At 38.0% G+C, this 26476-nt stretch overlaps 1 protein-coding gene across 1 annotated transcript in view; it reads left to right on the top strand.

Annotated features, from left to right (window-relative positions):
• The window catches only part of thrab (thyroid hormone receptor alpha b), a 329532-nt gene that overhangs the window by 39840 nt on the left and 263216 nt on the right, over positions 1 to 26476 (top strand). Inside the window, exon 2 of the mRNA XM_020918395.2 lies at positions 2240 to 2326. The gene's annotated coding sequence lies outside the window, so the exon portion shown is untranslated. The remainder of the gene's footprint in view (positions 1 to 2239; positions 2327 to 26476) is intronic.

Raw genomic sequence — 26476 nt, forward strand, 5'->3', positions numbered from 1 at the left:
TAGCCCTGCAAATCAGATGCATGGATACAGTGGATCGCCATAACGATATTGGATCATACAAACAAACGCTCATGCTAAAAGGGTCACTCACCTCAGGCCTTATGACTGTGAGTAATGGACCACCCAATGACAATGCACTCATGTAAAATACAGACAGAATGTGTAGGCTGAAGTAGATTTGATGTTCAGATCAATGACTGTTAAATCTTAAAATGGGGATTAAAGTTGCACCAAGGTACTTCGCATGTTATTTCTTTATATGGAATGTTCCACAGTATGGCATTAAACATATCTGCCTTGCATTTACAAGGGTTATATAGCTCAAAAATTCCCATAAAATATGGGAATTACCATGTGCAGGCTTGCTTCTCCATAGATATGACCATTAACTTATCTCCATTCTGATAGCAAAGTTTATTTCCATACTGTAGAAAAGGTAGGTTGCAGACCCTCCACCTCAAAAGTTACACAATGCACCTTTAATTAATGGAAAAGTGAAAGTAGAATTTACTACGGATGTTCTGAAATACAATTTTAGTGTTACAGTTGAAGAAGAATTTGACAGTTGCTGAGGATTTGCTTTACTTTCAAAATCTAATGTCTAATTGCAGTGCCTCAAATGTGTATCTGAATAATTCCTTGAAATGTTGACTGCTTTACCGTTGCCTGTTTCTGTTGAAACTTGGCTTGAAAACATTAGATTAACATGACTCTAAATGTCAAATTAAGTCAAATTTAGTCCAAATAAGGGACTTGATCTAACAATCTGTGATCTTTTAGGTTGTTTTGCATAGAGCGAATGGCAGCCAAACCCTTTGTGAAGGAGCATTCCAGATGAATTCTTTTATTATAGTCCTGGTGTGAGATAGGAGTGGCCCAATGTGCTCCGCCTGCCAAGTCAGAGAGGAAAATAAAAATGTAATTGATCTACTTGGCAAAAGGTCAGCGGATGATGACACAAGGTGGAGAATGTAGGCCACAAACACAGACGATTATTATGTAATCATTACTCAATATCATGTTTGATTATCAGATAATTTGTCAACCCTTCATTTCCCTTCATCACTGGTTTGTCATGGACTCTTATTAGGTTTTTAATCAATAGAATGATCAATGTAAACAAAGTAATCACTCACCTCTGTTGAACTTTGTGTTAATGTAAAATTACAGTAGACTGTACATATACACAGTACAGATATATAGTACATGTAGTGGTTACAGTGCGCTGTGAGCGGGTTCATCTCTGTCTTCCTGCGCACATGTCATAGCAGATGTCCGTGCGTATTGTCCTGCAGTAACCCTGAGGGAAGCCCTCTTACTCCATGACTGAGGTGGACTTCAGGACACAATACTGCGTCATATTTTATATGCATCACAACATATTCTTTACATTCAGACTCTGAAGAGAGACAGAAATAGAAGCACATGGCCACACTTAAGCCCTATCCATTCACCCATCTGTGCTAAACCTGAACTGAGACCCTTGTTAACATTTTGGTGAGAGTTTTGCGGCTACGTTTTATGTGCTTTGGAGATGAACTGGGCGACTGAGTCCTTCGGAAACTGGTTTCTAAAAACCACTGCTTGACACTCTAGATGGTCATAAAAGTCATAGCCATTTTGTTTTGGAGCGGCGCCAAGTCATAAAATTATTAATAGGCTGAATAGACAAGCTGAAAACGAGCTGACTCAATATGTTAAAATCAGAGGTGAGTTTGTAGAAGTGAGTGCATAGCAGTAACATTTGAACCAAGAAAATATTTTAAAAACTATAAAATGTGGGCTGACCCTAGTTCTATAAAGAGACACTTTACACAGAGCATCCGTTTGGATATCAGGTTAGGCTGGGGGTAAAACTCCCTTTGATTCCTCTGGCCAGCCTAAGCCTTAAGTTAGACACTTCATTTGGCTGAAGGATTAGACTGCTAAGCCATTTAGCGGTAAGCTGGTCACATGAAAATCTAGCACTGGTTTGCATAGAGCAGAAAACCTCGCACCTCCTTCGGGGTTTTTCCCTGTAGGCCGGCTCAGACTCCGCCCCTGTCATCCCTCACTTGGCAGTACATGCATGCATCAGTGGCCATGTGGATTCCCCTCGACTAGCGCTACCATTTCCTCCTCGCGGGTCACCCTTTAAGCCGGTTCACGCTCTGGACTGCTTGGCCCGGACTATGTTTTCACTCTGCTGTTGGCAAATATACAGTGTGGAGGAATTACTGACGCTGTCCTCTGATTACAGCTCCGCCCAACAGCCTGTGTTTGGATGAGCGCTGGGAGCAAATGTAAAGAAACAACATTGAACAGCGGAAGACAGAAGACCACCAAGGTAGGACCCCCTCTCCCTGACCCCCTCTGCCCCAAAACTGCAGCCTGACACCCCCTTCCTCCTCCCGTCAGCACCCCCTCTGTCCCATGCACTTCATACTCATGTTTCCGCACATACTGTATTTAGCGGACCTGTGAAGAGACATCAATGGGACCCGTGCGTGTATAGTTACCGTGGTACCTGGACAGTGACACGGAGTCAAAAGGCTGTCGGGATGGGGGTGGGGGCGAGGGGAGGGGCTAGGTTTTATTTTTCCGTGCTGCAACACAGTGTCTGATTTCCACAGGTGCACACGCCAGATTTGGTTTCAGGGTTGAGCCTGTACACTGAGTTAATGCACTGTCTATATGTCGGCCTTGACCTCACGCAGCACACAGGCCAAGTGGAGGCGCGCTACAGTATCAGGCACACCTATTAGCACATGTGTGGGTTTGTTTAGGTCCAAGGTTTAGGTTAGGTTATTACAGTTGGGTAAAATCTATTAAAGCTCCTATGTTAAACAAAATTACTTCTTGTGAGGTTTAAGCCATGTTAGAACGTTGTTTCCTCCTCAAAAACATACTGGGAGTTGTGTTTTGTTTCATTTGCACGTTTGAGTAACCCTGCATTATTTGTCTTTCTAGATCCCCAAACCTGAAAATGCTCTGTTCTACCTCATGATGTCATGAAGTGGAAGTTTTCAAGTTAACAGCTACTTTTTTATGTTTTCTGCAGTAGTGATTGGCGATTCCCAAGCTGAAACTATTCAAATGATTCTAGTGAAGGTGTGTATAGAGTTTAAAAGCACTGTGGAGCACTTCCTGTATCACCACATGACATCACAGAGTGGAACAGACTCAAAGAACTCAGCCTAAACATGCAGGATTTGTGAATTAAACATGTTAATAAAACAAAACATAACTCCAGGTATGATTTTGATGAGGAAACAACTTTATAACAAATCACAAAATGGAGTAATATGGGCCCATCAAAAGTGCAATTAGCAGCTAGTGAAGAATACGACAGGATGACCGTAATACTTGGCTTGAGTACTGAAAGTTCAAATTAGGTTACTGACCCGTGCTGACCTGCTAAACATACAAATAGTGCAATAATTGGCTAGAAGCTAACATTAGATGACACAGTGTACACCAATACCAGTCTTCGTCCAGGGCGTGTGTATAAATGGTGTAGAGTTTTTAGTGGAGATGGACAGATTTAGCCGATAAACTCTGCCGTTATTTTTTGAGGCAATAAGTAGGACTGATTTTGATTATATTCCCCAAATAATATGATTTAGTTTTAATTATTTCAATACAAACCAGTGCAAAGAGGGTACTGCACAAAATTAGAAGTGTTAAGTTAAAGGTTTATGCAGATTCTTTAAGTAGCTGATTAGCCTAAACAATATATCGGCGTCTGATTTAGATTTAAAACTGAAACTCTGAAACGTGCAAATATCAGCTCAATATATGTAAATTTTAGTCTTGCATATCTAATTAACTTAAATTTAGCTTGGAAAAAAAGACATTTGCAGTATAAAGTAAGCTGTCGTGTAGATTAATTAGGTCTTCTGACGTGTGGTAGGTACTTTACTTTTTAACATAATTATGCACAATTATAAAGAACTACAAATGATGTTTCCCCCACAAGAACAGAAATTTACTCGAAAAACTACTTATTTTTGACGTTTGACAGACAACTAGCAGTTCTCTATTCCACTTTTGAATCCTCTGCTGTGGTTCACTTTGTTTTCTACAAGTTGCATAATATTGCTGCAAGATGTTCCTCTTTTCACAGCCTTTTTCAACAATATTGTCTAATGTTTGCACCAACTGACTGACTGTTTGTTGTGTAAAGAAGACCAATATTCATCTAAAACAACTCAATAAAAGAAACTAGTCTGTTGACTTCCGTGTTATTAAAAAATGTGAGCTGACATCAAAAGTCAACACATCAAAGAGTCTGCACCTCATATAGATCGCTGCAGATCACACTAGCGACTGCCAGATTTTAATTTTTTTTCATTTGTACAAATATGACTATCACCGGTTTAGAAAATGAAACTGGAGAACCTAGAAAGTAGAAGAGAGCAGTGGGCGTTTACCAGCGATGGTGAAAATGGGTGTTGATCGTCAATATGGCGTCATGAAAATAAGCGATTAAAGATTACTCAAACATGCACGAATCACTCCAAACACAGAGCGAGAAGTAAATGGTGACGGGAAACAATTATAACATGGTCAAAAGCTCGAAAAAGTTGATTTTACATAATAGGCCCGCTTTAATCTTAAACAAATACACATGAGTCCTTTATAAAAAATGTTACGTAATAGTTTACTTGAGGAGCAGTACATCATTAATCAACCTTTAGTAGCTTGTGATACACTTCCCGCCTGTATCCTCCTATCTTTATCCCCTCCCACCTCCATCTGTCCATCATCCAGTCCAGTTTCTGCTCGATTGCACACACATTCGCAAATATAAACAATTGCGGTCTGAGGTTGAGATAATCAAAAGAACAAATATGTACCAAGTTCACCGTTGCATGCTGGGACAAAATGCGTAATCGTAATTTGATGGCGTTGATCCCAAAAGCTAAGGTTGGCAAGGCAGGCCCGCAGTGGCACGCTGGGTATAGTAGGATCTGTGCCAATCGCTGAATCACTTGATACTCTCGCTGTTTAACTCAACACCTGCATGGCTGTGGGTAATCCCAGACACAAGTTTTTCTTTTGAACTGTGCCCATATAAAGATGCTGGCACAGTCCAATGTTGCATCAGTGTAAGATCCAGTAATCCTCCAGGCCAAGTTAATTGCATCAGTTGTGCAAAATTATAATCAAAAGTTTATCTTTAAGTCAATGTTTTGATACACTGTTTTGGTGTTTCAGCATGGTAGAATTAAGGGGAAAATTACAATGCTTAAGTGCAGCTAACAATTAGATGATTTCTAACTTTAAAACTATCATCACAGTATTAAAATGTCAAACTCAATTTCACTTTTGATACAACAATGATGTTTTTATACACTAGAATATAGTTTTATCACAATAGCCTTTTATTCAATATCTTATACTAGTTCTGATATAGGTCAAGATTATTTCAAATAACACCGTCCTATTAATTTGATCTACTTTCTCAAATGAGCATAGTTTCAGTACTAGTTTCAGTATCAATGTAGCTGAGGATCATTAAGAAGCTGCCGATACGATACATATCGATACATAGGCCACGATATGACAGATATTTCGATACAGTGCAATTTCAATTCAATACAGTCTATTTCAAATCAATTCGATACGGTTCAATTAAAAAAAACCAAAAAACTACATCATGGCTGTGATTCTAAAAGTCTTTGTGAAACCACTTCTTGTGCAAAGTTCATATGAAACACAAACATTTAAACATTTTAATCATCAGAACAGTGAAAATGTCAGATGTGTTGCATAAATGAGTTTCCTTCCTTCAAACAAGCAACAAAACTGTAGCTGTAACAAAATAATTTAACAAAATACACCAAAAAATACTCTTGGCAATATATATTGATACAGCAGCCCCGATACGATATTTCGATACTTTTGCACAGCCCTAACCTTAAATCTGCATGACCACATAGTACCTATAGCATTGTAATAATTATTGTAACAGAAGAAATTTTATTTCTATTTGGCCCATTATCTGAAAGAGCACATGGTTGACTAACCGTTTAACTGTCAAGATACAAGATACAAAGAGCATTGGTCTCCCATTTTTCAAATAAGTACATTTGGATATTGTTACAGAAATGGTATTTAATTACCCATGAAATTAAATCAGGTAATTGAACTTAAAGACTTACTGTCACATGTTAAAGGTGCGCTGTGTAACTTTTCTGGTGGGTTTATGCGACCTGCTTTACCTGTAATGTTCCATAAAAGGCATTAAATTAAGTCTGTATTGCATTCATTTAATTACAGATGTTTTTATTCTTAAAAATTTCCTCCAGAACCATGCATATTTTGTTTTCAACAGTCTTTTCTTTCCACAAATCTCACCAATTACTTAGTACTATCACCCTCTTGTCTCCACGGCGATAGATACATTGAAGACTGTGGAACATTGCATGCAAGACCATACGCATGTGGAGTCTAGTTTCACTCACTTGGAATGACCAGGAGTGAGACTTGTTGACATTCAAACTGGAAACTGTAGCTTTCAGACGGACAGAGAAAGTGCATCCGATTTTATGTTCCCATCTCCGGTTCATTCTGTGACATTTAGCTGCGTTTTTCCCCGCTAATCAATACGCTAACATCATAGCTCCCCTCAAGCATGTCTAGACCGGATAACACTCTACTCATTTGGCTCGCGAACCCCCCCAAAGCTACATTTAGAAAAGAGAATTACCTGCACTTGCTAACTAGGATTTCCAGGAAGTTAGTAAAACAATACGGGACAATAGGGGAAATAAAATAGTAGCGAGTGTGTGTATCTGCTGCCCTAGTTGGCGTCAGTCCACGGGTCGCGGCGGAGAGCTGGAGGCGGTATAAGCCAAAACAAAACGCTATTTATTTATTCTCAAGTGGAAGTGCTCACTGCTCTGCACCATCTGTTTCATTGTAGGCCGAGTAAACAGCCCTGCGTTGCTGGTGTGGCAGGATAAAGCTGAGTGGGTGGTATTTTATGAAAGTTGTGTGGTTTCTTGGACACCCCTGTCTCATTCACAATCAGGAAGTGGTTTTGTGACACTTTGTTCCAAAAAAGCACAGACTGTTCCTCTTCTGATAGCGTTTGATTCATTCTTTGTTTGATGGTGTCTCGTATTTGAACTTTTTCCCCCCACTGTCGCGAACCAGCGGGGTACCACAGCGTGCTACTGTCAGTGTAAGAAAGTGAGGTAATGTTGCATAATACTTATTTCCCCCCCGTTTTTATTTTTAAATTTTAAAAATCTACATAAATATAAAAATAGGCAAAAAAGAAACCTTGCGTAATACCTCTTTTGGGTAGTGTTGCTTAGACGTGTTATCTTGTCTTATCTTGTTATCTTGCTTAGCGATAAAAAAAAGATTATACTCTGAAGTATCGACTATCAGTACTAAATCAATACAAGATAAAATGTGTTTACCTTTCCTGAATAGTTTTAGAATGCTCTTGATTTGAAATAGTACATGACCACATGATAATATTAAAGAAACAGTATTTTTTGTTTGAAAATGACACTTTATTGTCTGAAATGTCTTTAAACATAATTTTGGTATAACGTCTATTTTTCCTGCGTTTTACCTTTCATACATTTTACACACATTGTGACATAGGGTGTTCAAAAGTATGGAAAATCTGATTCTAGTTGAGATTAAATGTGCACTATATAATTTTTTTGGTTAGGAGTCCATCACCTGCTTGTTTCTATGGGTATGTCACTACTCTGCCTGGAATGTTCCACAGTATTCCTGATTCAAATATTTATTTTTTTCGTTAAATTTGTGGTGTTACCTGCGTAGGGACTACAGATGGAAATGAGCATTTTTGCTATAATGTGTCATATTTACACTGCGATGTTGTAGATGTTCATTATTATGTACTGTCCCTGTTAAATAAATAAATAAATAAAATAATAAAATAATATAAAAAATAAATAAAACTAATAAAAATAAAATAAAATAAATAAATTAAATAAAAATAAATTAAATTAAAATAAAATGAAATAAGACACTGAACAGCTCTAACTTACATTTATTCAATTACAGGTTGTTATGTAGTTCAAAAATACCTAAAAAACAGACATTCTGACTGTGAGCGGGGTTGCCTCTCCACAGATCTGACCTGTAACTTGGTCTGGTTTGGTCTCCATGATGATAGAAAGGTTTTATACCATACTGTGGAGGTGTACCATACTGTCTTCATGGAGAAAAGCATTTGACGAACCCTCCACCGGAAAAGTTACACAATGGACTTTAAAAACTAGTGTCGAAACAAGATACTCATTTACTACATAGATACACAGAAATGAACCTTTCCTGAATCACTTTAGAATGATCTTGAGCTGTATCAGAACAAGTTTAAGAGCACATAGACTAGTATACGCCCATATCTTACACAGATATAAGACCACATGTTAAAAAATGCATTCTATTATCTAAATAAAGAGTGTTTTTAATCACTGTGGTGACAAAATTGGCATTGAGTATCGAGTCTAGTCCTTTGTTCGAAAATTTTGTTATTTGTATGTATTTAAAACTAACATGTAGAGGTAGAATTTTCAAAAGTATTAATTAACAGTGTTTTTGGAGTCATGTTTAAAGCCTCTGTAGTTTCAATGAGCAGCTTTGCGCACAGTTTTGAATGACTGAGCGACCATTCATCACAGAATTTAATTAATGACTTTTTTCTCTACAATTATTCAATTTTTGTAACTGATTGGAGCCATAATTGAAATCATGATTAGAATATGAGTAATTGCGCGGGCCTTTGTTGCAGCCCCAAAACAGTTGGTTCCAATAGGAGAATTAGTGTTGCGTTATATTTACATTTTGAAAGCTCTGTGGACCTTTTGTTCCTGTGTAATCCATACAACATGTGAAAACAATATAGCCAATGGAGTTCCTATGTTTACGCTAATGGACGGGCTCGCATGCTACGGTGCCTTCTTAATGTTCTCCAACAAAAGCACTCTTTATTGAACAATCGCACTGAATCATTTTCTATAAAAACAGTATGTGCGTTGTTTGCATTTCGCTGATGCTCTTTAGTGATTAGGTCAGTGTTATGGAGGACTTGGCAGAAATCAGCGATCTTCAATCTATACGCTGAGAGTGCATGTGAACAATAGATAAAATAAAAACCCCGTTAGACGTTGTATGAGGTGGGTATAGTGCAAATAATATGAAAAATGTTTAGGTAAATAGTAGAGATGAAACCAAAATAAATGAATAACCAAAATATCATGATATTGTATCGTCAAAAGTCTCACACTAATATCGTGGGCTGTCACAATATATCGAATTACAAGTTCCTTTGCTTAAATGCTTGGTTTTACAGTAGCAAAAGCTTATAAACATCAGGAACTACATATCCCATGATCAGTAGAGACAACTTGAAGAAATTTGTTTTTTACTTGAATTCTTGGGATTATGACAGAAATAATTCACACCAAAATCTTCTCAGAGTATTTTAAAAGCAAAAACGTGTCCTATCTACACTTATATCAGCCTCTTCAAAATATTGCAATAAATATCGTACTTTGAGATGCATATCGTGATAATACTGGACCGTGAGATTTGGATATTGTTACATCCGTAGTAAATGGTAACTGGTCTTATACACAATGGTGGAAAATCCAGTCAAAATTCAGCACAAATCTTTATTAAAATCAATAGAAGATTGATTGAAGATTTGAAGATTTATTAGATCTCAAAATCTGTGTGAAATACCTTTAGTTTTTACTCTTTACTAGATTTTTTCAGGTGATACTTTTACTAGAGTATTTTTTGATCTGGTATCTGTACTTTTATTGAAGTAACAAAATTTGTTACTTCTTCCACTGCTTATATATCATACTACAATAAATCTGTAGTTTTTTTCTGTGTGTTGCTCAAGGACACAGATGCATTTTGTAAAACAGGTAGTGGGAATGAAACCACCAAGCTTCATGCTATAATATAGCACTGAGCTGCTATTTCTTCTCATACTCTGGTCTAGTTCAAGAGTAAATGGTCTTAAAGTACAATTATTTTTCCAGTATCTTTGAGAATTCTTTGAAAATGTGCCTCAAAACTGTGACCTAAATGTATGTTTATGTTGGTCTTTTGTGCGTGTTAGATCTTTTTATAATTTAATGACAATATAATTCATTTTTTCATGTTTTTAAACCGTGAAATTAGTTCTAAATTGTTAAAAGCTACGGCAACGGTCCTCATTTTGTATCATTCTGAAACCATGGATATCTCCGTGTAAAACCTCACCTGACTGTTATCCGTTAGTCATATATAAGCACATATGTGACAGCCCTGGAGCTAAAACTGTGATACAGACATCACCACTTCTCAAATTGACTCTGACTCCAGACCTGCCAGACCACACCACACTGTCTCTTTGTGTTTCATTAACTTCCTCCCCCTTAAACATCCTGTATTTTAACAGCAAGTACCCTCACTCTAAAACAGAAGTTAGTGCGTGTTTTGAAGCACAATGATTTCCTCCACAAACAATGAAATCTTCTGTCTTATTCTACATAAAAACTGCTAACCCTGTAGTTTAATCTGGACAAACACGTTCTGAAATGCAAATGTTGTATTAGTTTATCAGTTCAATCTTTTTGGACACGTTTAAAATGTGAACTTTAACAGAATCCCAAACGTTTATCTGCAAATCGAATCTCTTGTCAGAAATACGACAGCTACAATTATGTGAAGTATGTTATTTCTTACATGATTAAGGTTTGCGCAGGAACAAAACCAGCTCAGTCGCATAGCTATAGGAGAGAGGTACGTCAAGGACAGATTCCTGACCTGAACTATTTGTTGTTCTTATACTTAAGTGTTCTCTGAAAGGTATGGTATGATTTGGTGCCCTCATTTGCACTATAAGCAGCCGTAAAACTAAGTAGACATGACACTGCTGAACCCCGTGTGTATCACCATTTTAGGGAAAAAACTAAACAAAACAGAGAACAAAGTCAGTACAGAGGATTGAGGGTGTACGCGGGGAAGGTGAGAACAGGAATTTTCAGCGGAATGGAGCTTTTTGAATGCAATAAACGTTACACAATTGTTATTTAATACCGAGTTAAAGCTTAAATATTACACAAAAATTATTGTTGTGAGCTTTTAGTCATGTTATAATGCTGCTACTTCACTAAAAACATACCTGGGGATGTGTTTTGTGTCATGAGAAATCCTTTTTTCTTAGTCTGTCTACATCTCCAAAGCTCAAAATGCTCCGTTCCACCTTGTGATGTCATGTAGTTTACCAGCTACTTTTTACCTTTAGGCCAGTAGAGTTGGTTTTGCACATTAGGTCTCATTTAAAGGGACCGCTAGGAATTCTGGACATAGGACCTCATTTCCTAGAGAGCCAGAGTGATGGAGACGTGTGGAGACACTTTTTTAAATATTCCATCCAGTTCTTGTATTTGCAGAGGTCACTGGTGCTAGGCTAGTGCATGTCAATGGCCATAGTTATCCTGCCACTAAAAACAGTCTTACCCACTCCACAAAACACCCAAAACAATTATCTCCAACACTCTGGCTCACTAGGAAATGAGGCCCTATGTCCAAAATTCCGAACTGTCTCTTTTAATATATTTTCTAGACATTTTCCTAGTCATAATACAGTCATGAATAATGTATAGCTTTACATTGCATTACACAGTGTAGTCACAACTGCCCTGGGACTGACATAAACATGGCTTCCTATCTCCACCAACAGCCTTTTAATCACCACTATTACTAGGCCTGTCACGGTAACAAATTTTGAAGTATAAAGAAAATATAAGCAATGAACAATAATAATAAAAACTTTTCAAAATGTACAGTAATGTTAAAAACAGTAGCATAAAGAAACACTTAAGTTAGTCTGTACTAGTATAATTCATCACTCATCATTCATCTCAAATCTCACCATAGTTCAGAAAAATAACAAAAGGTTCCCACTGGGTACAAAGAAAAATTACTCACGATAAATATTGACCCCCAAAAGTATTGTTCCATGTGTTACATTTTGAACAACAAATCAATATAGTAATTATTGTGACAGGCCTGACTATTACTCACACACTACATTTAAACAAATCTATCTGCAAGCTGAGTGAAGGCTCAAGAAAATAGTCCTAACCTAAAATGACCGATGTTTTCTAAATGAACTTGTTTTGCGTTTACACAATCTGTAAAATGAATAAAATGAATGAAATGAGTAGATGTTTGTGCACACTCAGACTGCGGTTACTGGATTGGGAAGTCCCAGTGGATGATATAACACAATTTTAATTAAAAGGCCTGATAGAATGTCTGATAAAGATAATGAAACACGGTGGAGGGACTTGAGAGTTAAAAGTTCACTGTCACTGAGGTGCTTGTAATTACATCGTGTGAACAACGGCACTGGGGGGAATACTGGCACTGGGAATGTTAGTCCAGGTTAGCTATAGTATTTTATGACTCAATTGTTGTGTACCTTTAACATCTTTGTGTTTAATTTTGGCTTTTATTTAATTCTAATCTAATCTAATCACAGAAAATAGCTTTGTTACAGTTTTAAGATGCCTCCATGACTTTGTGTGCTTTTACATGGGCATGGGACTACCACAGAAGCAGGACTGCACTATATATCGCAAAAATATTTATATCACATACATCGCTATGGCAACAAACTAAATATATTGCAGTAACACCAAGTTTCTCGACAATTTCAGTTGTGAATTGGTCTAGTGGTGTGTTTATGCTGCACTACCATATTACTTTTGTTTAATTTAGACAAATTAGTGTCAGGGTGTGTGGTCGGGGGGGAAATGGGGGCTTTTTTGTTGTTGTTGTTGTTGTTGTTTTGTATTTGTTGTGGGTGTTGCTTTATGTTTTTGTCTTTTGTTTTGTTTTATGCTGATTATTGTAATTGTTAAATGTTGATTGTTGTATTTTTTTAATGTTATATTTTGTTCTTAAAAAAAAAATAAAAAAAAAATGCAGATTTCAAATTAAAACCGAAAGTATGGCGTTATAAAAGGGGTGTCAAACTCAAATTGACAGAGGCCAAAATTAAAAACTGTGACTAAGTCGTGGCCCAAACTAAATATTTACTGAAAATTTTCAACAACATCTGCATATTTTATCTTCTTTCGAGATATGTAATGTTAAATCTTTTCTTATTAAAATACGTTGACTAAAACATTGAATCCAGAACAAGCATAATATAAAAAAAATAATGTCATAGTCTATCTGTAGCCAGTGGGCAGCTCTAATACATATTTGATATAATCTTGCGGGCCAAATATAATTATGTCGTGGGCCAAATTTGCCCCGTGGGCCTGAGTTTGACATGTCTTTGTTATTATATGAAAATTTCAAAATAATATTCTTACCTCAGTACATATCATACACTGTACTGCATCTTAGAGTGTATAGTTTTCACAGTGAAGTATTTTCTATTGTAGCCAGCATAGTATAGTAGTATCTAGGTATCAGTAATTTATTCATACCGTTAATGAGATGGCAGAAGACTGAAGTTACCAATTAAATCTCCAATTAATCTTAATTTGACTCCGCCCAGTTTGCCTGTTGTGGCGCTACCATGGCTACACCTGCGCTTACACTTTCCTAATCTGTTTTCATTGTGTTTTGTGTAAACTAAACACAATAAAAGCCTTGATAATGTATTGTACCTACTTATAATAGGCTCTAAGTCAATCACAAATTGTAAACAGTGTTTGCGTATTCAACAAGCCAGGATAAGCAGGTCTGGAAAACGGCTGTCACTGTTTCAAATTTTAGAGTTAAAGGTGCTTTTAATTTAATAAATGTAATGTAGAGCTGTTTAATGTCATACCTTGGAACATTCTAAGCAGAGTAATGACATATCCATAGAAACAAGCAGGTGATGGACCCAACCTAAAAAGTTACACAATGCACCTTTAAAATTATTCAGTGTTATTGACATTATTTAGAGCCGGGGTGTCAAACTCAGATTCACAGAGGGACAAAATTAAAAACTGGGATTAAGTGTTGGCCCAAACTAAATATTTATTGAAAAATGTCAACAACATCTGCATGTTTTCTCTTCTTTTGAGATATGTAATGTTAAACCTTTTCTTAAAATAAATGTTTAATAATAGTTTTGCTTAAAATTTTAAATAAATAATGTCTCTATAGCCTACATGTAGCCGGTGGGCCAGCTCTAATATATATTTGATATGATCTCGTGGGCCAAATATAATTATATTGCAGGCCAAATTTGGCCCCTGGGCCTGAGTTTGACATTTAATAGATTGAATTGAAATTACTTATTTAATCTTCTAAAATATTCAACTTTATACAGTACAATTTGTTTCTACGATTATGAATCAACTCAATAACTCAGAAATTGCATTTGTAGAAAAAAATGAAATATATAAATTGTTGCTCACTACAAAAAAGTATAAAGTTTGAGTTCTTACATTTATGAATCAACCAAATAATCTTGACAGTCCTGGACAGAAATTCCCTATGAATAAAAAACTATGTCAAATATAGAAACTATTACACAGTACACAAAAGCTCTCATCTAACTTGCATCCATATTAGACATTAAACACATTAAAACACATTAAAATTCATCCTCCCAAGGTTTTTATCTCCTTTTCTCCACTCCTCTTCTCCGCCCCTCTACCCACTGACCTTCATAACAATCCCACGTCTCTGTCAGATTCAAAAACAGTTTTCTCTCACTATCTCTGCCACATTTTCTATTCATTCCAGATCAAAAACACTCTCCTCTCAGGGCACAGCCAGAGCAAACCTTTTACAACCTGATGCAACATCTCTGAGTGACAAGTCTTTGTTTGGGAGCTTCCCCGAATCCCTTTCTCTCAATGGCTCTTGTGGCGTGGATCACCATGGCAACGGCACCGCGGTTTACTACATACTCCATAAACCAGATGCTATTTTTGAGCCCGTGCCTACTATTTGAGTGTATTTTGAGATCTTTTTTCTCCCTTCGGTAATATTTCAAGTCTGCCAGTCGCCATCAGATATTTGGTCTTTTTTTTCTGCAATGAGTAAACCAATTTTTTTACTAGAAGATTGAATTTCAGGGTTTATACTTTATTGCTTTCTCAAGAGGACCAATAAGTCAAAGATCCTGGTCTGACATCACACTGGAGAGATATTGCTTTTTGGTATTTTTTGTCAGTTTCTTGCTCTGAGTAATCAAAGATGGTGCTTCATTTCATTGACTTTTCCAATCTTAGAAAAAAAATTTTTTTGATCCACAGTGGAACTTACTGAAGCTCACACATTACGATGCTGCAAAGAATAGTCCTAAACCTCTTAAAAATTATAGCAATCAAATCAAATCAAATCAAATAAAAATATAAATCTGGCAAACTCAAAATTCCCTAAAATAAACTGTTCCCTGCTTTTTTTTTTTTGTGGCTATTTACTACAATAATTTTGTTACCACTTAAATTATAAGATATATTCAGTAGTGATGTAACAAGAACCAAAATATCGTGATATCGTATCGTCAAAGTTCTCACAATAATATCGTGGACCATCACAATATATCGATTACAAGTCTCTTTGCTTTAATTAGGTGCAGCAATAGACCTGAACTACATAGACCATGATCCTTTGCTCCATTTCATCATAGACTACATAAAGAAATAACAGTTCTAAGCACTTTTAAATTTTAGGATTAAGTTAATTTATTCGGATTTAAATCTTTGGATTATGTCTTGTCAAAGCATTTTAAGAGGAAAAAGTAGCGTATTAACAGTTTTAGCTGTTTAGCCTCCACAAAATATCTCAATAAATATCGTACCGTGAGATGTGTATCATGAAAACATCGTACAGAGAGATTTGGATATCGTTACATCCCTAATCGTGAGCCTCCCCACCATATCGTGAGCTTTCCCATGATATCGCACTAAATATCGTACCGTGAGGTTCATACCGTGACAATATCGTATCTTGAGACTTGGATATCGTTACACCCCCCAACATTTCTTCATCGCTGTCTCCTGGAGTTACACAACTTTTCAAAGTATTACAATTACGATATATGTTACAGAAATAGGATTACATCGGGGACAAGACTGAAATAAGAACTTGTCGAGCTCTGAAAACTACAGTTACAAGATCCTTTCATTAAAACACATGGCGTGGTCTGGTCTGCGGAGAGAGCATTCTAGTCTGCTGAACCTGCTGAACTGTGTCGCAAGCCAAACTGTTTACAAACACTAAAACCATAAATCCCCCTTTGAAAGTACATAGCGTGCCCTTTGTGCCCTCTGCCAGTTTGTGTATGGCTCTTTCTCTTTACGTTCATGATTAGATATGCGGCCGTATAGATACAGCCACAGAAATAGCCGCGCTGATGCTTCAACTCTCCCTGATACGACTTTTATGGCGACTGCGACTCATGATACGACTTAGTTCGCATCTGTGTTTATACTTAACATATAGAACATATACCATCAGATCTCACTATATAAGGACCTGTCTTATGTTGCTTTCTCATTTCATTTAGGGACTACTTCTTGCCCCTCCCTGTCCTGGCTAATCCCCCCTTCAGGGCAATGTCAGTTGGAGGCATGAAACAGAAACAGGTGCAGCCGGCAGCTTTACCACCACGAGTTCATGTTCAAAGAATTGGCGCTAACCCAATGTATACAGTATGTAATATACGTGCCCGGCTGGACTGGAAAACAGACTGAAGAGATGGACTTAGCTATGGCCTGGTTGCCCATGTCCTCGGTGACTCCGTGCTATGGGATTATAGATTAAGAAAGCATGTGCGCTAGTCTGAGCACTTACCTCAACTTAAGGACAAGTCTCGGAGCGTCTGCCTGCGTTACGAGCGTCATAAATAGCGACTCCGTACAGATAAGTACCCCTGAGAGAAAGTGGGTCATTTTGTTTCACATGCTATAAAACCTGTGAAAACATGCTGCCTCATCTGCTTACTCCCAGGGATTTTTAGATAGTGAAGTGCATTGTGGGTAATTCTGTACATTAATCTCGAGCGTCACTGTTGTTTTCTGTAATAGTCTAGCGCTGGGTGCTTTTTGGAGTCTCGTACAGTGTTAGTATGTGCAGCCTGCATGTTTTATTAAGGTCAAATGAAGGTAAGCTGCATGGCCAGTTTAGAATAAAGACGTAATTCTTTAATCAAGACCATGCCGAACTGCCATTAGGGGAACGAGCACGGAGTGAAGGAACTACATGTACTACACATATATGCAGTAGGAATGTAATGATATCCACATTTCTCTGCACGATATTTTCACGATGTCCTTCTCACGGTACGATATTTATTGCAATATTTTGTAGAAGCAAACAAAACTGTGAATATACTACCTTAACAAGCCTTTGGTTCTGTCATAAACCAAAGAGTTAAGATTTAAAAGTGCTTAATAAAGTATTTAGGACTTAAACAGAGCAGAGGATCATGGTCTATGTAGTTTCCTGTGAGTCTTTAGCTGTTACTGCACCATAACAAAGAATTTAAGCAAAGACAGTTGAGATTCGATGTATTGTGATGGTCCACGATAGTATTGAGAGACTTTTGACGATACAATATCACGACATTTCGGTTTTTGTTACATCCCTAATATGTCGCCTGTGCTTTTACAGTTTAAAACAAGTACTACAATCACAAACTGTACGTTAACTTACATAAACATACAAGTTTTTTAGTAGGGCTGGGTATCATTAAGAAGTTGCCGATATGATACATACCTCGATACATAGGCCGCGATACGATACATATCTTGATACAGTGAGCTTTTGATTCGCTACAGTATATTTCAAATTGATTTGATATGGTTCAGTGAAAATAAAGGCTAAATAACGGCCGTGTTTCTAAAAGTCTTTGTGAAACCACTTCCCTTTTTAATCAAAACAGTGAAAATATCAAATGTGTAGCATAAACAAGTTTCCTTCCTCTGAACAAGCAGCAAAACTGTAGCGCTGTGACAAAATAATTTAATAAAATATACCAAAAAATACTCTTGGCTATATATCGATACAGCAGCCTATGATATTGATACTGTATCATTACATTAAACAATACGATATAGCGATATTTCAGTATTTTTGCACACCCCTATTTTTTAGCATATTTATCTTATATAAATATAATATAATAAATATAATAATAATATGAACCTCACGTGAAAGCTCAGAACCTCAAGAATTGACTCACTGATCTACACAAGCTGCACTAGCACTGATTCATGATTGGCTGCTAGAATTTAGAGAAGAAACAGTCTTATTTAGTTTTAAACCATCTGGATCTGGATTTGGGAACCCTAATGAGAGACTCATTTGAGAGCCATTCTGCTTTCTGATCGGATAATCACCTCGAGAACCACAACAGCAAATGAAAACATCAACAACTTAGCCGACACGTTTTTGTAACTAAGACTAAATGAGCACTACAATTGTTACCAGTAATATCTATATTTGATTTGAACATATCTCGGGACACAGTTAATGTTTATGGACTTTAAAATCTGACTCGTACATATGGTTCCTTTAAGCAAGACAAATAAATAGAGGAAAAAACAGCGTGGGCATGGTAGTGAGCGGTTGGCAGCATTAACAAGTTTAGAGAAGGGCATTCCTGCTCTTTTGTTGCAAGACCACAAATATTCACTGCTCTCTTTCTCTCTCTGTTTCGCTTCCTCTATCTCCCTCTCTTTTCCTCTCTCCCTCTGCACAAATACAGTGAACTCCTTGGGTCTTGCATTAAAGCGACGGAGGAGTTCGAAATGCCCGGGGTGGGGGGACGGCGTCTCACTCGCGGTTTCGTTGTTCCTTGACAGTTAATACTACGCAGTCTTTTAATATCATGCAGCTATGTGAAGGCTCGGGGGGAGTTTCTGTGCGTTGTGTGCAAGCTGTCAACACTACACAAAAGGACAATGCTACAGTGGTTTCATATGTTGTCCTCTTCTCACTAGACATGCTAACTACGTGCACTAACTTGTACGCCACAGTCAGGACAGATGCTGGAATGCCAACCTGAGCTATAGGTGCTGCGCTTGGCCCATTTCCAGATTATGCAGCCATGTTCTGCACCGCCCCATTAAGAGGTGAATTTTAGGCCCGGGGCGTGATTTTAACTTGCTATAACTAGTTGAAGCTATGTGGAGGGAGTTTCATTCTACAGAAATATCCACTTAAAACCACACCTCGTCACCTTAGCTCTACTGTATCTGCGCTGATTGGAGTTTGATGACATTTCCGGCAAAGGGCAATACTGGCAAGAAAGAAGTAATTTGATTTTTGGAAGACAGGATAGTGAAGATTTAGCGATTGTGTAGCATTGCAAGATAGGAATCAAATCCAAACTCCAGCCACAAGAGGTCAGTAATGAAGTTATCTGGGGTCACTTTATAATAACTACACCTTAATAAAGCATAAGCGAAGACAACAAATGGTTTATTAAGAACAATTCAGACTTAGTAACTACTTAAAGGGCCCATATTATGCCATTTTTTGATCTTTGTTATAAGGTTTTCTCATCACAAACAGACCTGGAGTTGTGTTTTGTTTCCTTCACACATGTTAAACGCACAAACCCTGCATATTTACATTGTGTTCTTCACTCAAACACTCTGCTCTACCTTGTGATGTCATATGGAAATACATGACATTCTTCACTGTGTTTTTAAACTCTGTACACCTTCAATAGAATCATTTGGATGATTTCCGAACCAGGAATTGTCGATCTGTACTGAACTAAAAGCAAAAAGTAGCTGAAAACTATGGCTTCATGACACCAGAAGGTGGAACAAAACATTAAGAGTTTTGGAGATGTATACAGACTAATAATAAAGGATTATTCAAACGTGTGAATGAAATAAAACCCTCGTAGAGCACCTGTACTGCTGTTTTTTAACTCTTTTATGACCCAGTGAAGCACTCTACCTCTTTTCTTCATCTGACTATTCCTGGTATGTATTGATGAGATAACAGCTTATAACATGGCTTAAAGCTCACTAGAGTCCATTTTGCATGATATAGGACTTTTAAATAAGGGCTTAAGGTTATAGTATTTACTAAGTAGTTACTAAACCTGAATCATTAATCATTTTTGCCACTTATTCTTATTGTTTGTTTGGATGTATTGTTACTGAGTAATGACCAAATGTCTGTACTTGTTCCATTGCTTTACAGAAAAATCCTTAAAACCACACCTGGCCTTGTAATAATAAGCATTATTGTTTTCTGCATCCAACTTGACATAATCCCTCTATTATTAATAAGAAAAAGATGATTGTGGAATATTAATAGAAAGGATTAAGTCGCTGGCATCGTGTGACTTTGGCTCCGGTTTAAGTCTGTCTTTGTTTTCCTTTCACTTTCACTGTACACTCACTGCTCAGGTATTATCAGTATAACATAAATTACCTACGTGCCATTTGGCAGAGCACCACATGTAATGAGCCGGTGCCAGCTCACTCAAGGTTACCCTTGTTAAAACTCACTGTGCGTCGAACACACCTCCTGTTCGGTTGGGCGAGGTTATCACACACAGTGCGGACTCAAATCTGTACGCACCCTCATCATCAAATCAGGTTTCCATGCTACGTTAAAGCTACACTGTGTAACTTTTCTGGTGCAGGCTTGCTTTTTTACATGGAAATATTGCCTGGAATTGCCTGAAATATTCCACAGTATGGCATTATATTTAGTTATCTCTACAAAGACAACAGGTGAGCTCACAGGGACAAGTTACGTGTGAGATGTGTGGAGAGGCAAGCCTACTCACAGTAATAATGCATGTTGTTAAGTCAATAATTATGCCATGTTATTGAGTAAATGCAAGATGGATACGTTTATTTAATGCCATACCGGGACATTCCAGACAAAGCAGTAACATCTCCATAGAGACAAGAAGGTGGTGAACCCTCCAGCAGAAAATTTCCTTTAAAGTTAGACGAGTACTGAATATGGTTAAGTTATAAAATATTCCCAAGACGCCTAAAACCTCAACATGTGTGTGCGTTTGCGTGCGTGCAGTTTTTCGCTGTTCTGATCTTTTTGGAAAACATTCTTGTTCGATAGTTGGCTGCTGGTCAGCTTGGCTTTTGAGGCAGAATTCTTTTGACAATGTTCAATAACAACAGTGGTGCACTCTGGTATTTCGATCTCCATTAGTCGGTGTAACTCTGCAACAGTAGCTGGTCTCTGTTGGGCCCACACCACCTCTGAGTCTGTTTACAATCCCCAGGAGCAAGTTGTGTCCGATAACAGTGACCTTGGCCATCTCACCCTCCTCTCCTCCCCCTCTTCCTCCTCACTCTGTGGACTGTATGGACTATAGACTGTAGCTGCGTGTGTGCATGTGTGTGTGTGTGTGTGTGTGTGGGAAGGGGGGCAGTCCTGGAGGGCCTCTGAGGTCACATGACTCCTGCCCGTCAGCCTTGTCTCCTTTCCTCTGTCCTTGGGTGTGAAGCTTTCATGTCAAGTGCTGTTACGTGTTACTTTGCTGCATGACTTCCTCCATAACATACAGAGCACTGTACGATGCAAACTGAAATGCAATTTGGAGCTAGAAAACAGATCAGAAGTTAAATATGGACAGTCAGAATACATGTAAAAAATAATAATTCAAATAATAATTCAGCTTAAAGGTGCACTCTGTAAATTGTCTCTGGTGGGCTTGTCTCCATGGAGATGTGATTGCTTTACTTTGAATCTTCTGCAGTATGGCATTAAACTTATCTTGCATTTATACAATTACAGGTGAGTTATTGCCAAAAACATACCTTGAAAAACATTGCATTATTATTATTATTATTTTGTATAATTTAATGTGATGATACAGTATCAATATCGTGAGCTGGTGTATCGATATACTGTATCACCAAGAGTATTTTTTAGTATATTTTATTCAATTATTTTGCTGCAGAGCTACAGTTTTCTTGTTTGTTTAGTGGAAGGAAACTCATTTATGCGACACATTTGGCATTTTCACTGTTTTGATGAGTAAAATCAGTGTGTTTTATATTAACTTTGCTCAAGAAGTGTTTTAACAAAAACTTTTAGTATCACAGCCATTATTCATTTTTATTAAACCATATCGAATCACTTTGAAACATATCGTATCGAATTGAAACTGCACTGTATCGAGATATGTATCGTACCGTGGCCTGTGTATCGAGGTATGTATCGTATCGGCAACTTCTTAATGATACCCAGCTCTAAACCAGGATCACTTCTCCACAGATCAGAGCTGTAACTTGGCCTAGTAGTAGTGCCACATGCTTCTCTCCGTGGTGACAGAAACAAGTTTGATGCAATACCGTGGACTATTCTAGACAAAACAATAACATCTCCACGGAAAGATGGAGGTGGCAGACTCGCCACCTGAAAAATGACATAGTGTATCTTTAAGTACACTTCACAACCATCGGTATAAACAAACAAGTCTTCAGATTGCATCTCATCGCGTTTGGGCACGGCTCTTCTACGAGTTTCCCTGTAATGTAGAGCCTATTTCTTTGTGTAAACTGAACAAATCTTTCCAGATGGAGTATTGCAGGAGCGGATTTGAAGCCGTGTGTTTTTGTGAGCGAGACTGCAGAAATAGATCAGAGCACCGTGACAGCATCCCACTGCTACTGCTATTTTGTCTTCTCCAGAATATAGATATTTTGCCTTGATGCTGTACCATGACATTGCTTGTGAACGCTTGCTGTAGCCGCGGCGACAGTTGTCTTGGAACTCCCCGTCCCACTTTTCATTTTTGCATGTCACTGCTCTATCCATCAGATCTACTGTATTCTACTGCATTCGCTGGTCTGTTGTTTATTAGCGAGGGCTGCGTGATTAATCGTGATCTGATTGAAACCGCAATTTGAATGGATGTAATTAACAAATCGCAAAGGCTGCAGTTTTTGAAGTAGCATAATTTACTCCACATCCAACAAAATGTGATGTCTTATTCTGGATAAAAGCTGCTAAACCCCGTAGTTTAGATCTGTTCAAGCGTGTTCTGAAATGTGATTCTTGTATGTGTCAGTTCATATTTTTACTGGACTTGTTTGAAGGTCCCGACTCTTGTGAGCTTTATGTCATGTTATAATGTTGTTACCTCATCAAAAACATGTCTGGAGTTGTGTTTTGTTTCATTAACACATGTTTGAGTAACCATTTGTTATTAGTCTATGTACATCTCCAAACTCAAAATGCTCTGTTCCACCTTGTGATGTCATGAAGCAGTAGTTTACAAGTTAACAGCTACCTTTTACCTGTTACTTTAGTAGAGATTGACAATTCCCAGGCTGACAACGATTCTAGTGAAAGTGTATGGAGTTTAAAAAACCCAGTGAAGCACTTTCTATATTACCACATGACATCACAAGGTGGAACAGCGTGTCTTCAGTTTGAGAGAAGAACACAGCTTAAAGGGATAGTTCAGAATTTTGGACATAAGACCTCATTTTCCTTGTGAGCCAGAGTGTTGGAGACGTGTGGAGACACTTTTTAAAAAATATTCCATCCAGTCCTTGTATTTGCAGAGGTCGCTGGTGCTAGGCTAGTGCATGTCAATGGCCATAGTTATCCTGCCACTAAAAACAGTCTTACCCACTCCACAAAACACCCGAAACAAATCTATTATTACACCAGACTGTCCATGTGAATGTCTGTTGACAGAATTGATTTTAAATAAAACTAACCTTGCATCGCATGAATCGTTGCATGTTGAGGGACTAGTTTCTCATATATCAGTCCGTCACTGCCAAGTTTTCTATCAGGAAGTAAAACTCGCTGCTGCGCACACATAAATCCTTCAAAAGCAAGGTTAGTTTTACTTCTAAAATCAACACAGCCATTTACATGGACAGTCTGGGGTAATAATAGATTTGTTTCGGGTGTTTTGTGGAGTGGGTAAGACTGTTTTTAGTGGCAGGATAACTATGGCCATTGACATGCCACTAGCCTAGCACCAGCGACCTCTGCAAGTACAAGGACTGGATGGAATATTTGAAAAAGTGTCTCCACACGTCTCCAACACTCTGGNTAAATTGGCTTAGGGCTTGTCTCTATGGAAATAAGTTCAATATCACGCTGTGAAAAATTCCAGGCAAAGCAACAACATCTCCATAGTGATGAACCCTCCAAACTAGAAAGTTACACAGTGCACCTTTAACCAGTCTCTTTTACCTTCAGTTCAGTGGAGATTGGCAATTCCAGGGCTGAAATAATCTAAATGATTCTAGTGAAGGTGTATGGAGTTTAAAAATACTTACGAACACCTAAATAAGCAGGTTTGTGTGTTAAACATGTTTGAATGAACCAAAACACAACTCCAGGTCTGTTTGTGATGAGGAAACAACATTATAACACTGATTTTAAAAAACAGAGTAATATGGGTCCTTTAATAAGTTGACACGTACAGCTTCAGTCAGCAGAATTGAGTGAATGAGAAAAAATGGGGCATATTTTAAACTATCCAAGGCTATATATTTCTATAGAAGTTTTGTTTTTTCCAGAGTATGAAGGAGGATGGCGTTGACCTTTGGGAGGAATAGAATGGAGAGAATGAGCTGACAGGACAGGACTGTGAGAGAGGAGAGAGGGTCATTATAGCCGTCATTGAGGATTATCTGATGGTTTCAAGGTACAGTCAAATACTATAAAGTACAATGGAGTTTTGGGAAAGGCCGAGTTTTTCTGCTGCCTTGCTAAAATGTGATAAAACTATAGTTGGTATCTAAAAATGTGTACAGTGTTTTATAATAGAGTTTTAAATGTGAGAAAATGTTAAAGGTACATTATGTAACTTTTCTACGCCAGCTGTTTGTCCCCATAGAGATATTATTGTTTTGCCTTACAGTAAGACACTAAACTCTTAGAGCTTGCAATTATGCATTTTATTACAAGGATTTTATTGCTCAAAAATGCCTTGAAAAGTGTACCGTATTTTTCCGGACTATTAGGCGCTCTTGGATTATAAGGGGCACTGTAATTAAATGGTCTATTTTCAAACTTTTTTCATAAATAAACCGTACCGGACTTTAAAGGAAACACAACAGTTGGATGGGTGAGTGGTTTTGTTTGTTTGTGGTGTTCACGGTGACTCTGGGCTTTGTTCAGTTGTGGCGTGTAGGGAGGTGCTGTCTGGGACCACTGGATTGTCGGCGTGTTCGCAGTGACTCAGTTGTTCAGTCGTGTCTAGAAGTGGCACATTGCGCTCGCTTTTTCAGTTCGTTCCTCTGTTCCGTTCCTCGTCGGCGTGGAGTGATGAGTGTGTCTGTGGGTGTTTTTCGCCGCGCGGTCGCTGTCTGCTCCGTGTGTGTTTGCGTGCACTGCGGGTGGTGCGGCTTTATAGTTTACTGAAGTCGTACTGGGACACCCGAGTGGATTTGTGTATAGGGCGCTCTGGATTGTGGGGCGCACAGTCGTTTTTGATGGGGTTGGAGGCTTAAGAGCGCGCCTTATGGTGTGGAAAATAAGGTAACTTAGGCTACGTTTACACACAGTCGGGTATGTTGAGAAAGAAATATTTCCCTCCCTCCATTTTCCCAAATAACATTGTGCACACAGCATCGTTTTCAAAAAAGTTTTCGTTTACATCAACCTGCATAAATACGCCATTGAGCGCTGTCATAACTCCACCAAACCTCTGGGTGGCACCTGGATTAGACTCAAAAATACCTTAAAAACCGAGCATTACTGAGTGGGCTCGCCTCTCCACAGATCTGTTAAAGAAATGGCAAAATCACTGACCTCTGAGCCTCATTCGTCTCTGGTCATAGATAAGATACATCAGCTGTGTGTGCAAATACAAACACATGAAAAGTGTTCGCACCGGAAAAAATGTGACTGCTGCTCTGAATGCTCCATCATCATCATTAGAGGAAAAGGTAAACATCACTTTTGGCACGTCAGTTCCTAAAACTCACACTTTAGACGCAAAAGTGAAACTGTAGTTTTCCAGAATCTCCACTCTAGCCGGAGTTCTTAGAAAGATTGGTTTTCGGAGGCAAATTCGCCATTACGTATAAAAGACGGGTACAAACGAAGGGAAATGTCTCCCTTTTTAAAAATACCCATGTACGTATAAACGTGGCCTTGGTCTGGATCAAATCTTCTTGAAGGTTGATAGATAGATGGATGGATAGATACTTGACAATTTTTATATCCAACCCGAAAACAGTTCAGTTTAGCTGTGTATATTTGTAGTTCTCAAAGTGGGGTCCATGTGTTGTGAGTACTGTGTGATGTACAGCAGACTGAGGTCCACTATTGCTCTCTCGTCTGTGTTGGTTCATCCTCTTGTTTCTCCAATGTAGCGCTCACTGTATTCAAAATAAATGGAGTAGACGACATTCCAGAGTAGTTTCAGTGTAGTTCAGTTCAGTGTCCACCAGACTTTTGACCAGAACTGAAGAAGCAGCTTGGATGAACTGCGAAAAGTGTCTGACCGAAACAAACTTTTGTCCGGTTCACACATTTTAATTTCTCTTTTTGCCATGGATTC

The sequence above is a fragment of the Boleophthalmus pectinirostris genome, unplaced genomic scaffold (assembly GCF_026225935.1).
Source record: "Boleophthalmus pectinirostris isolate CB_2022bp ecotype Guang Dong unplaced genomic scaffold, ASM2622593v1 HiC_scaffold_14, whole genome shotgun sequence".
Taxonomy (NCBI): Eukaryota; Metazoa; Chordata; class Actinopteri; order Gobiiformes; family Gobiidae; genus Boleophthalmus; species Boleophthalmus pectinirostris.